Source organism: Anas platyrhynchos, chromosome 3, assembly GCF_047663525.1.
Source record: "Anas platyrhynchos isolate ZD024472 breed Pekin duck chromosome 3, IASCAAS_PekinDuck_T2T, whole genome shotgun sequence".
NCBI lineage: Eukaryota > Metazoa > Chordata > Aves > Anseriformes > Anatidae > Anas > Anas platyrhynchos.
In genome coordinates this window covers 199,833-211,583 of record NC_092589.1, presented here as the reverse complement: position 1 = coordinate 211,583, position 11,751 = coordinate 199,833, and the positions used below count along the sequence as shown (strand labels likewise).

The following is an 11,751-nucleotide window of genomic DNA, read 5'->3' as shown; positions in this document are numbered from 1 at the left end:
GGAGGACTGCCATTTGTCTGGAAAATAGGAATTAAACCTGTGTTATCCTCATTGCGTTCTGTTAGGGTTTCTAGAAAAGATAGAAACTGCAAACAATTCAGCTTGATTTCCATATCTGTGTGGACATACAACAGGTCAGGTGCTTGGTAATTCCTTATTTTGTAGCTCAACCGTGCATACGAGAGAAACTGACTTCTTACCAAGAGACACAAATGCATGATGTATCTAACTTCAAAACTGCTCACTCAGAATTAATTTGCTGTTTGCTAAGAAATGTGCAGATGCATATGGAGTTCTTTGTCTTTTTTTTTTCCTTTCAGTGCCATGAGCACTAGGTTAATTGAGGTGCTGGGTACTATCATTTAAATGTTAAAATTGCATTGTGGTTATCTTCTTCAACAAAGATATGTGCCTTGATGTAATAAACTTGGCATGATATTTAATTGTTTGTAATAAGTGTGGTAAAATCACGGTCATTCATATTTTACAAAATCACAGAATCATCTAGGTTGGAAGAGGACTCCAGTATCACCTATTCCAACCTCTGACCTAACACTAACAAGTCCTCCACTAAACCATATCACTAAGCTCTACATCTAAACGTCATTTAAAGATTTGTTACAGAAAATGTCCAGTGCCAATCCATTAAAAAAAAAAAAAAGTAATAAAAAGGTGTGCTTGTATATATATGTATTTAATAGTGGAATTTTAATTTGCAAGTGTAATTATGCAAATACCCAAAATATATTTGAAGGCTTTAAACTTATGCTGGCTTCGTATTTTTATAGCAAACTTTAATCTGAAAATAGACACAGCTCATAGCCTGTTAATACAAATATATCTTCATCAGTATTAATTTATCTTCAATCCATCCATGATTCTTTTTAATTTTATTGTCCACTTCCCATCCCACAGTTAGAAAGACATAGTCTAGAAATGAAAAATTGAAAACAAGTGGTCTGGAAATTAAAAGTTGTGCTTAGATTGATCATAGCAACTATTAAAGAAGTTTCCTATTATTGTTTTTAAGACGTTCATGAAAATTTTAACTTCCATGTTTAAGGTTTCCATGATTTGTCTACTGTAGCATGCAGTAGGCAAGCAAGCATATTGTCCTTATCATTCTGCTTTCTCCTGAATAGGCAGAAGGCACGGTACAAAAACATACCTGGTACAAAAGGCTTGACAAGCAGAGATAAAACAAGGCACTTACAAAGTTATAAGTTGAGAAAAGTGGTATTGCAGTAAACTGACTGCTCCACCTGATCCTCCTGTGCACATCGGATTACTTGCAAACTAGCTGGATGCAGATGTTCTGTGTCTGAAGAAACAGATTGTTCTACCATTTTCTGAATTTGTATTGACCATGTCTTTCATCTTCATTTTATGACGAGATCAGTTGACTGGACTTAAAAAGGTCTAGGAGCTAATGATTTACCTTGAAGGCTTTCCATCATAGCTGTTTTTTTCCTGGTGGCTACAGCCTGTTGCCTTTTTTTTTTTTTTTTTTTTTTACTGCTTATAGTGAATTGAGCGTCCTGCCCTAGAAGTGAAGAATGGGAGATAGTTAGAGAAAGAATGAAGTGATAAACTGTTCCCTCCTTGTCACATTCATCCTGGTTTCCTAATAAGGGACTTTTTAAAATTGAGCCTTGCGCTACTGTGCATCAGGAAGAGATCTAAGCAACCAAGAGGTGACATACATAGAAGTTTGCTGTGGTAAGTGGAAAGTTTAAATTCGTGATTTAAACTTTCTGGCTCAGCTCTGGCCAGCAGCCAGAACCTTTTGGAGCCGGCCGGAGCTAGCTCTGCTCTGACATGAGGCAGCTGCTGGGCTCTGCTCACCCCTGCAGCCAAACCCTTACCATGTGTACCCAGTACACAAAGCTTGGCTGGAATGCTACAGTACAGTTCCAACAATTCATAGAATCACAGAATGGTTTGCATTGGAAGGGCCCTTAAAACCACCTGGTTCCACCCCTTCTGCCATGGGCAGGGATACCTCCCACCAGACCAGGTTGCTCAAAGTCCCATCCAGCCTGGCCTTGGGCACTTCCAGGGATGGGGCACCCACAGCTCCTCTGGGCAGCCTGTACCACTGCCTCACCACCCTCATAGTGGGTGAAATTTGTTTAATGCACTTCTTCACAGATTTAGTCTTAATTTCTGACTCTGGGATTAAAGCTACAGCTGCCTAGAGGAGCCTGCTAAAAATTGATCAAGGGAACTGTCATCATCTTTCTTTTTCTCTTATGAAGTATGTATTTCTGTATGGACACCATTGGCACACAGAGATGAGGTAGGAATGGAGCACAGATGTGTTAAAACTTCAATTAAAAGCAAATTTCAAGCCTTAGGAGAGGTGATACTTTGGGATAGGGTGCGTGTGTTTTTCTTTCTTTGTTTTTCATGAAAAGCAGATAAAAACACTCATATCCTTATGGACAGTACTTAATAAGTTTATCTTTTTATTTGACGTGAGGGTATGGAACTGGATTTAATTTTTTTTTTGACCCATACAAGTGACTGGAAATTTTGGTACAGTTGCCAGAGACAACATCTGATTTTTTCACTGGTCTCTATTGCAAATTATATTTCCATCAGAATACTTTTCATGACGAATTGTTCATGAAAATGATTTCAGGAGGTAGAGCACCTGCTGAAGTCCTGCATTGCATATTAATGTAAAGGCGACAGGTCTTGCAATTCTTGTGTGATGTTCAACTCTGGCAACATGCAAACTGCTTTTTGTTAATGAATTGTGCTAAGTAATGCTTTACTCTTTTATGTATGTAATTATTAATATGTAAATTACCAATGCAGGTTGGCAGTTTGGCAGAGCAAGACCTTTTTATAGTTTGTCTTGTTTAGACTGAAGAAAATCAGAGGCAGTTATGGAAAAAAAAGGAAAATGGCTGAAATATATAGTTGCAATAGTTGTAAGCTGTGAGTAGGCATGAAACATTAGTTAAAATACATTAAATGTTTACTTAGTCAAATAGTGACTTCAGTCATGCAACAGAATGGTTCCCTGCTAGTTCAATAAATCTAATGAGGCAAAGCAGTACCTTTCCTGATGTTACTGGTTTACAGCCATTCAAAGGATACTACAGTGAGCAAATGGCTACTTCATTTCTTGATGCCAAGGACATTTAGCATAGCTAATGAGGGACCAAGACAAAAAAGGCTGTAAATTATTTTTGACGATTGGAGCTCCTGGATTAGTGAAAAACTCAGAGTTAAATCTCGGTGTCTGTTGCAGGAAATCTGTGCTTTTGGGTCTGTTCTTGTTTTAAATATTTATTGCCATATGAAATCAGGCTATGTCTAGCAAAAACATTGGAAGACTTGCAGAGAAGCAGGATCCAGAAAGATTAAAAATTTGGGCAAGTGCTTGGGTTATTGAAAGACCAAAGCAAATTTTGTCTGTAGACTTTCAGACTTTGGAAAGAGTTCAGTTACTTTTTGTTTGTGATTGCTATTTTCTGTCTCTTAATGAAATAAAATAGAAATCCATGTGTTCATATGAGATGTTAATTTGCATGTAATTATGAGAAATAATGATTCAGAACACTTCGAATCAAAAACAGTGATAGGATTCAAGTTTCCATAAAAATATCATCTTTAAGTGGTAGTTTTAATTCCAGGTTCTTTGCATTTCAATATGAAATATAAGACTTTACATCAGAGATTTTACATTACTTTACAAGCTATGTAATAAGTTGTAATAAAAACTTCCCATTTAAAAAAAAAAAAAAGAAAGAAAAAAAAGAAAAAATAAAGATAACCAGCTGATGCATTGCCTGAGTACATATTTTCTCAGCCATTTGCCTCATTTTATGTACAGCTTAATATGTATTTTCTCTCTACTTTGTCTATAAATATATATTTTCATATCCATAAGAATATACTCATGTTCTTAGTAAATGAAGGCATGCTTTCAATAAATTGAATGTCCAGCTGGCTGAAGATTTAAACAGAAAAAGGATACAAGAAGATATTTGGTAGATAAACATGTTCTTGTTTAGTCTTTTTTGATACTGATTGTTTAGAACTCTGAATGCTTGCTTATGCTAGCTTTGGGCTGTTCTTCAAAAAGTCAATCAGCACAGTCTAGATGGTGGCTTTGATCTTTGTTTTTATATTTGTTTTAAGAGACTAAAAGACACGAAATTTGTGATTACATGGTTTGTGAGATCATCCCCCCCTCCACACATTATCCACAGATGGTTTAAGGGGACTAAAGAAAGGCTGCCCGCCTGAGGTTTTGACATCTTCATTATAGTCCCAGCAGGCTACTTTATAAACATCAGCATTTTTGCAGTTGTTCTTGCAGGTGCTTAAAGGAGATTGTGGCCTTTCACCTAGCATAATCAGCTTCCTTTTATTTCACAACATTTACTATTCCTTTGCATAGCCTTATTGTTTTTACACAGTGCTCTTAAAGGAAAACTTAACGAATTATTCCAACACCTGCTTGCCACAAGGCAAACACTGATCTTCATGTTAGTCCTATGAGAGCTTACCACAGCCTCCCTAAGGCACATTTATCATGCAACTAGACGTCATCAGTCTCTGAAGGAATGTGATAGTGACTTGCTTACTTTCACATCGTGTGTCATCTGCACTGTGCAAAATTTACATTTCTAAACTTTGTATTTTATAGTTCAGTAAATAATAAAACCAACTTTTACAGACTTTTGGCAGAATATTTCTTAGGTCCAAATCCTTACATTTTAAATCACCTAAATTATGCTTGCTGCATTTGTCTGTTGCTTTTATGCATATCATTTTCCCATGTTTCTAGTTATGCTTCTCTATGCTTTGGATAAGTGGATAAGTATGATAATCAAAGTTTGTTTGTAATTTAAAATATTTATCAGCATGAAGAGTGATGCACATAAGCAACATTACACCCTGGAAAGGAACTGTGATAAAAAAGCAGATATGTTAACAACTGTTAAACCAGTGCAGAAACTAATTTTGCTTCTATTACCTTCTAAGCTAGCAGACTTAACCTTTGGTCTGAAAGTGGTCAGACTTTCTGTTTGGACGTTATACTGCCGGATGAAGCAACAATATTGTAAGATCTTGTTAATGAACTCTTGATAAAGCATAGACTTACAATGAACCTTATTTTCTCACTGCTACAGTACCGATGCATAGGCAACAGAAATTATTCAAAAAAACCTTTTTATCCGGAATTAATACCTATAGACACACACGTGCTTGAAAGCCATCTTCTGCTTACAAGGGCCAAGTATTTAGAATTTCAGAAGCACAGAAAGCTGTCGTGTTGCTTACATGGGGGGTATGATTTTAAATAGTTGTGATTACTACACACCAAGCATTCCTCTGATTTTAATCCGTCTCTTTATGCCCATATGGAACTATTTTTTATTAGTTATATATTTCAGCAACCATGGCTCCTTATACTGCCCCCCACGGATTAATTCTGAAGCACAAGAAGAAGCATCGAATAGGATTTCTTTACAAATGTCTACCAGAAACACTCCAAAGCCTCGATGGGTATCAAATGCTGCCGGATCCCAAACACATCTTCTGCTCTTCTCTTGCTGATTCTCAGTCAAGGAGGCTTTGCAAGAGCCTGAAATCCTGCTCATTTCAGAAAGGGCACGGCAATCACGAGCACATACTGAAAACTTACTGACTCCCCCCCCCTCCCAAAATGACACCCAAACCAGTCGCGGGAGGGGAGGGGCGGAGGAGGGGAGAGATCCCATTTCCTACTTCCTCAAACAAACACCAAGCAAAATGCCGGCTCAGCGGCGCTGTGGGGCGGCTCCCCCCAGCCCCAGCCCCGGCCCCGACCCCGGCCCCGTCGCTCCCCGCTCCAAACCTGCTCCGGGCGGCGGGAGGCAGCCTCCGGGCGGGCTGAGGGGCCGGCGGGCCGCGCCTGGGCCGCCCGCGCTGCTGGTGACAGCGCCTCGCTAGGCAACGGCCGCAACCTTCGGCGGCGCCGCCCCGCCGCGCACAGCGGCCCCCCGCGGCAGGAGGGCGCGGGCGGAGCGGGGGTTGAGGGGTGGGTGTGAGGGGACACCGGGGGGCAGCCCCCGGCCCCCAGGGACGCGCACAGCTCGCCCTCGAGTCCTGGGGAGGGTGGAGGGGGCCGTCTGCTTGTGGTCAAAGCAGGGGTGCGAAATGCGGCTTCCATCGCCGCGCTCGTCATGGAGGAGAGCGTCTCCTCACGGCTCCGGTGGAGCTCAGCGGTAAAGGCTGAGTTTTCCCTCAAACACAAGCGGTCTCCAAGTAGGCGAGCCACGCTCACAACTGCTCGCAGCTGCTGGCCCAGCAGCCGCCGGGAGTGCCCAGGCACACGTCCACACACAGACACATCTGTAGACACAATGCCGACAGAGCTCAAGGAGCAAAACGCGAACGGATTCTGTCCGATTTGTATATGAAAAACAACAGAGAAGACCGAGTCGGTCCCATTCATGACATGGAACACTGCTTTAGCAATTTGTAAGTGCACAGAGCTTACTCCACCCTAAAGACTTGATAAACAAAGAGACATTTAGAAAGCTAAGCTGTGAAATGACTGAAACAAAAGGGTGTATTTCCAGCTTCAGTTCCCTAAAGCGTGTAAGTACTTTTCAGAAACAGAAGACAGGACAATGTAAAGATGTAATCTGTGATTAAGTAGTTCTTCTTTCACAGGGAAAACCAAAACCAATGACTTTTCAGGGACAGCAAAAACTCTTGATGAGACAACAACCTTACTCACTGTTGAAAATATAATCCCTTTACATCATTGGCCTCACTCTGCTGCTGTTCTCTCCTTTTTCTTCTTTTCTCTCTTTTCTTCACATTTGTAGATCTACACTCTGAAGCTAGAGATTTACCAGCACGTCGGCCACTTCTGCCTTTTCCAGGCTCTGAATCAGTATCACTTTCCAGTTGTAGTAAGGCAAAACGAGATGCAGTGGTAGGGACTGAACTGATTAGAGCAGATTCCGTTGCCATGTCTGAAATTCTACTGAGCTGGCTTCTTTTAATTATCAGTTTCCTGGGAAAGTAGCACAGAAGGTAGAATGAAAACATTGTTTGATCAAACAAACAATAATTCATATCATTAAACCACAGAAGTGTTTTTTTTTTTTTGGCTCAAAAAGCATAAGACAGGGCTGGAATTGGGGGAATGAGGGAGAAATCAAAAAGATACAGTATAATTTATTTATATTGTAACTGACTACACTGTATTACCTTAGGTAAATAAAGAAGAATTACATAAAAAAAAAAAAAAAAAAAACAACAACAACAATCTACCAAACACATTTTAGGCTAATACATTCGCTCTTGAGAGATTTTGTGGAAAAAAAAGGTGGCTCTAAAAGAAGCTGGTCTTCATGTTCTGGGCGGAAAAAGACACAATAGAATAGAATAGAATAATTTAGTGCTTAAAAACTATTTCAGATGCCATCCCCAGAGCCTGACAAACACAATTTAAAAATGAAGTAGATAATACACATACGCAAGCTCCAGTTTGGGGTAAGCAGCCTTATCTCTTCTTTTACAAGGAGTTTAATTTTGTTTGCAATGCACTGGAGATTCAGCAAGCAGTTTTCTCCACAGGGAGGTGAACCCAGCATTTCAGCTGGTACCGTCCACAAACATCAAGTTCACCTGTTCTTACAGCAAGACACAGAGGATACGCTGGGGGGAGACGGAACTAAGCAACACTTATGCCTTCTGTTGTTGCCTGTAGCTAAAAGCAACATGTACATCCCTGGGACACCATTCTAAAGATCAAATCATTTACCTAACATTAAAGCTAGATCCTGGGTATATCTATGTTTGTCCAACTGCAGTTTTTCCATGCAGAGTTTGGTCAGTTAGCAGAGTATTGAAAGTGATGATATCCATCTCTGATTACAAATTTCATAGAAAACAGACATCTAGATATGCTGACATATTATGACAGAGGTGTAGTGAGATAATACATACTTCTTGAAATTACTGTTCAAAAGGAATCTTTAGAGTTTGAAACAAGTTCTTGAGTTATCTGCTTAGATAACCTACAAATCTGTTCCTTATTAAGTACTATTACAAAAGAACATGAGACTCTGCAGAAGTTTCCACAGGCTCTCTTTACCACTTAACTCCAGAATTTCTCCAGTCCAAAATTGTATAGGTGCTCCATATATACTCAGGTATGTCAACATGCAACAATAGCATGGCAGAGACCATTCCCCAAAATAATGATTTAAAAGGAATATGTCATTTCACTTTTCAGAGATGAAAGAACCATGCTCTACTCTTAAGTTTACAGGAGACAAAAAGGTTACAGAAAAGAGCATTCTCGTCACACAAAGTTACTCAACTCCATTTCTCTCAAAAGAAGAGAAAATGAAGCTGGTCATCTTAGGAGAAAACGGCCATTGAGCTGTGAATCTACTTGATGCTGATATTCAGATTAGCTGATCAGACCACAACTATGTATCTAGAAAATACAGGTCAATCATATCTACATCATAAGTAATTCATATTTGTCACTCTTTAAATGACAGAACAGGATACATGTGGAGGAATCGTTAAGTGAGGCAGGACATGTGAATGTTGAGCAGTTGGGAGACAATGGGCTGGTGAAGCACCGTACTCAACTCACATGAGCCTTGGCACGTACACCGCTGGCTGAGAGCCAATCAGGCTCAAGGACACGATGCCCTTGGGCCATCGGGAAAGTCCCTAAGGTGGGACAAGTAGCCAAAAGAAGGAGGACCAGACTGAAAAGCCCGGGATGTGTTAACCAATCCTGAGCTTAGTTTCTGCAATATGTATGAGTTGATTATGTTCGAACTAGATAAAAGACGACTGAGCTATCCATTAAGGTTGAAGTTCACTGTTCACTCATATTGATGTGCTGGGTCTTCCTTCCGTCGGCAACAAATTGGCGCCCGAACAGGGACCAGTCTGAACAGGATTTGGACACTGCTGGCAGTGATCCACGGCCACGGTTGGACGGAATAAAGGAGAAGCCGGTCCTGCAACGCAGCCCAGGAGGTGGAAGGGACAAGAATCCCCGCACCCGCGCCGGGAAGGTGCGCGCGAAGGTGAAAGGGAGTCCCCGCACCCGGGATGAGCCTATTTAGGGTCCCGCCGGAAAAGCGCCGCCGAGGTCTTTGCAAAGGCTGCAACCGACGTATATAAAGGTATGAAAAGATAAGCGGCGTATTATTTGCTCAAATGCTTTTTAGAAAAGCGGAGCATTTTAGATACAGATTGTAGAAAAAGATTTGCCAGGGTTATTAGTATATGGGATAGCTAAGGGTTGTTTTACAAGTCCTGATACAGTTTTTGAACAAACAGAGTGACGTAAATTTGGAAATAAATTGTTTGATGATGTTAGGAACGATGTTAAGTTTACTGGGAGATTTGATGAGGCCATGGAGAGTAGTGGCTAATGCATTAGCCACACATAAAGATGAACAAAGAGTTGCCGCTGCTGCAACAGAGTGGTTAGGACCACCAAGCAGGGTTAATAATGTTAATCCACAGCAAATAAATATGGAAGGAACAGATTGCCCGTTGCCACCTTCCGTTAGAACTTCTACTATTACACAGGGGGCCTCGGGAATTTCGGGGATGCCTGTGACAATGTCCTCTGTAGCAGAGGAGGAGCTTTCACTACCAACAGCTCCAACTGCTCCAATAGAAAGTGAGAAAGGAGCAAGTGAAAGGACCAGTGCTAACTCATTTCTATCAAATATAAATCCCTTCACAACGGGGGCGCAGGGAAGAGAAGGTCTGCAGCCATCGAAGGCCTTTGCTGTTACGCCCCCTGTTGAGCGATGGAGGCAAATAGCAAATGAGGCACTGCGTGAAGGGAATTATGAAACGGCAGCACAGTTAACACAAGCTTTTCCGGTAGTATACTCGCCAACAGATGCACAGGGTAATGTGACCGTTAATATGACAAATTTAGATTGGAAACTATTAACTCAATTGCGATCTACCGTAAATGATTCTGGTTTAAAGGGGGAACCTACTCGGCAAATGTTAGATTATATTTGGGGAACAAATATATTGCTCCCCGGGGACATACGTGGTATAATGAAGCTGATCCTAACACAACATCAACAGCTTCTTTTTAATGCGCATTGGCAAAGTGTTTGTCAAGAGGCAGTAGCTGTGATAAGGGCACCTGGAGATCCGTTGTATGGTGTCACGTTGGAGGAATTGATGGGACTTGGACCATATTATAGATTAGAGACACAAGCGTTGCTGGGTCCAGACAAAGCTAAAGAATCAATGAGATTGGCTCGAAGAGCCTTGGACCAAATTAGAGAGCCAGGGGGGATACCATCCTATATGGGCATCAAGCAAGGAAGGGAGGAACCATTTGGGTTGTTTATTGATCGAGTAGCAAACGCAATACAAGCGGCTGGGGTACCTGATTATCTAAAGGGCACTATTCTAAAGCAGTGTGCAATTCAAAACTGCAACCCTTCAACTCGTAGTATATTAGCTACGTTACCGGGAACTTGGACAATCGAGGAAGGGTTGGAAAGAATGGCTCAGGTACCAGTAGGCCCACAGGCTATGTTAGTAGAGGCAGTAAAACAATTAGGTGACAGCATGCGAGAACAGGCACAGGCTGTGAAAGAGCATGTTCAGTCTACACAGAGTCAGGTCCTTGCAGCTCTTGCTCCTTTGCAAACCGCCGGTGGTCCAGTACCACCCCCTAGTAACCAATTACCACACCGCTGCCGATGTTATCGTTGTGGTGCTTTTGGACACGTGAGACGACACTGCAAAGCTGGGGCAGTATGGTGCTCAAATTGTCAGTCGAACAATCACAAGGAAGCGGCATGTCGACGCAACATGCTGGGAAACGGCCGGAACAGCGGCAAGAGTCGCAAACGCCTCCCGTGGCCGCTCCACTCCCGGCCCCGACCCCGGCACCGGCTGGGGCAGCACGGCCGTGGGCGGCCACAGGGCCGGTCTCGGTCCCTGTGCCCGAAGTTTCCCAAGCCCGCCCTGCCGAGGCGGAGGCGGAGGATGCAGCAGGACGGCGCGGAGCGGGGCGGCTTCCCGTGGCCGGAGCCGCTGCCCGTGGGCGGCCCGGTGCTGCCGTTCTGCCGCCCGCGCCACGGGGAGCGCGGACGGTTCGACTGCGGTGCACGTGTCAGGGTGAAGTTCAGCAGGATGGTGGAGGCCATGGACAAGACGAAGGAGAAGCGGCTTGACAGGCTGACCGGGGAGCTGGCCCAGAAGACGGCGGAGCTGCTGGAGGTGCGGGAGGCCTTTGTGCAGCTCTCGCAGAAGCAGCAGGAGGTGCAGCGGAGGGAGCAGGTGCTCAGCAGGCAGGTGGACATGGCAGTGGAGATGATCGCGGCCTTAAAGCAGCGCCTCAGCAAGTTCGAGGAGGAGACAGAAAAAGAATTGCAGGGAAAAGCCAGGCTCCAGCACTTCATTGAGAACCTGCTGCAGCGCATGGACCTGGCAGAGAGGCAGCTAGAGTATTACCAAAACCAGCAGATCGCCTGCAGCTGTATAGCAGATGTTACATGCTCTTTCCTAACTAGTAATCATGTGTCTCATCCATTTGTGGTGAATGGTCAGTGGCAAAAAGAAAAGGGGGAGAGTAAGGGGCGGCAAAGACAGAAACGGTACCAGGAGGATGCCACTGACACTGACGGCACGGGTAATAGCAGTAGTATAAGTGACACAGGTGCGGGGCGGCAGGCACCAGTGTCCTGGAAATGTGATGGTGAAAAGGACTGTGAC

The 11,751-nt window shown here is 43.0% G+C and overlaps 1 long non-coding RNA gene across 1 annotated transcript; it reads right to left on the bottom strand.

The window, feature by feature from the left end:
* Positions 1–227: 227 nt before the first annotated feature.
* LOC113840805 (uncharacterized) lies at positions 228–8,692 on the bottom strand. The gene is made up of 2 exons (XR_005264733.2): positions 5,861–8,692; positions 228–5,616 (listed from the first exon to the last, which is right to left on the bottom strand). It is a non-coding gene; the product is annotated as an uncharacterized lncRNA (long non-coding RNA).
* Positions 8,693–11,751: the final 3,059 nt, after the last annotated feature.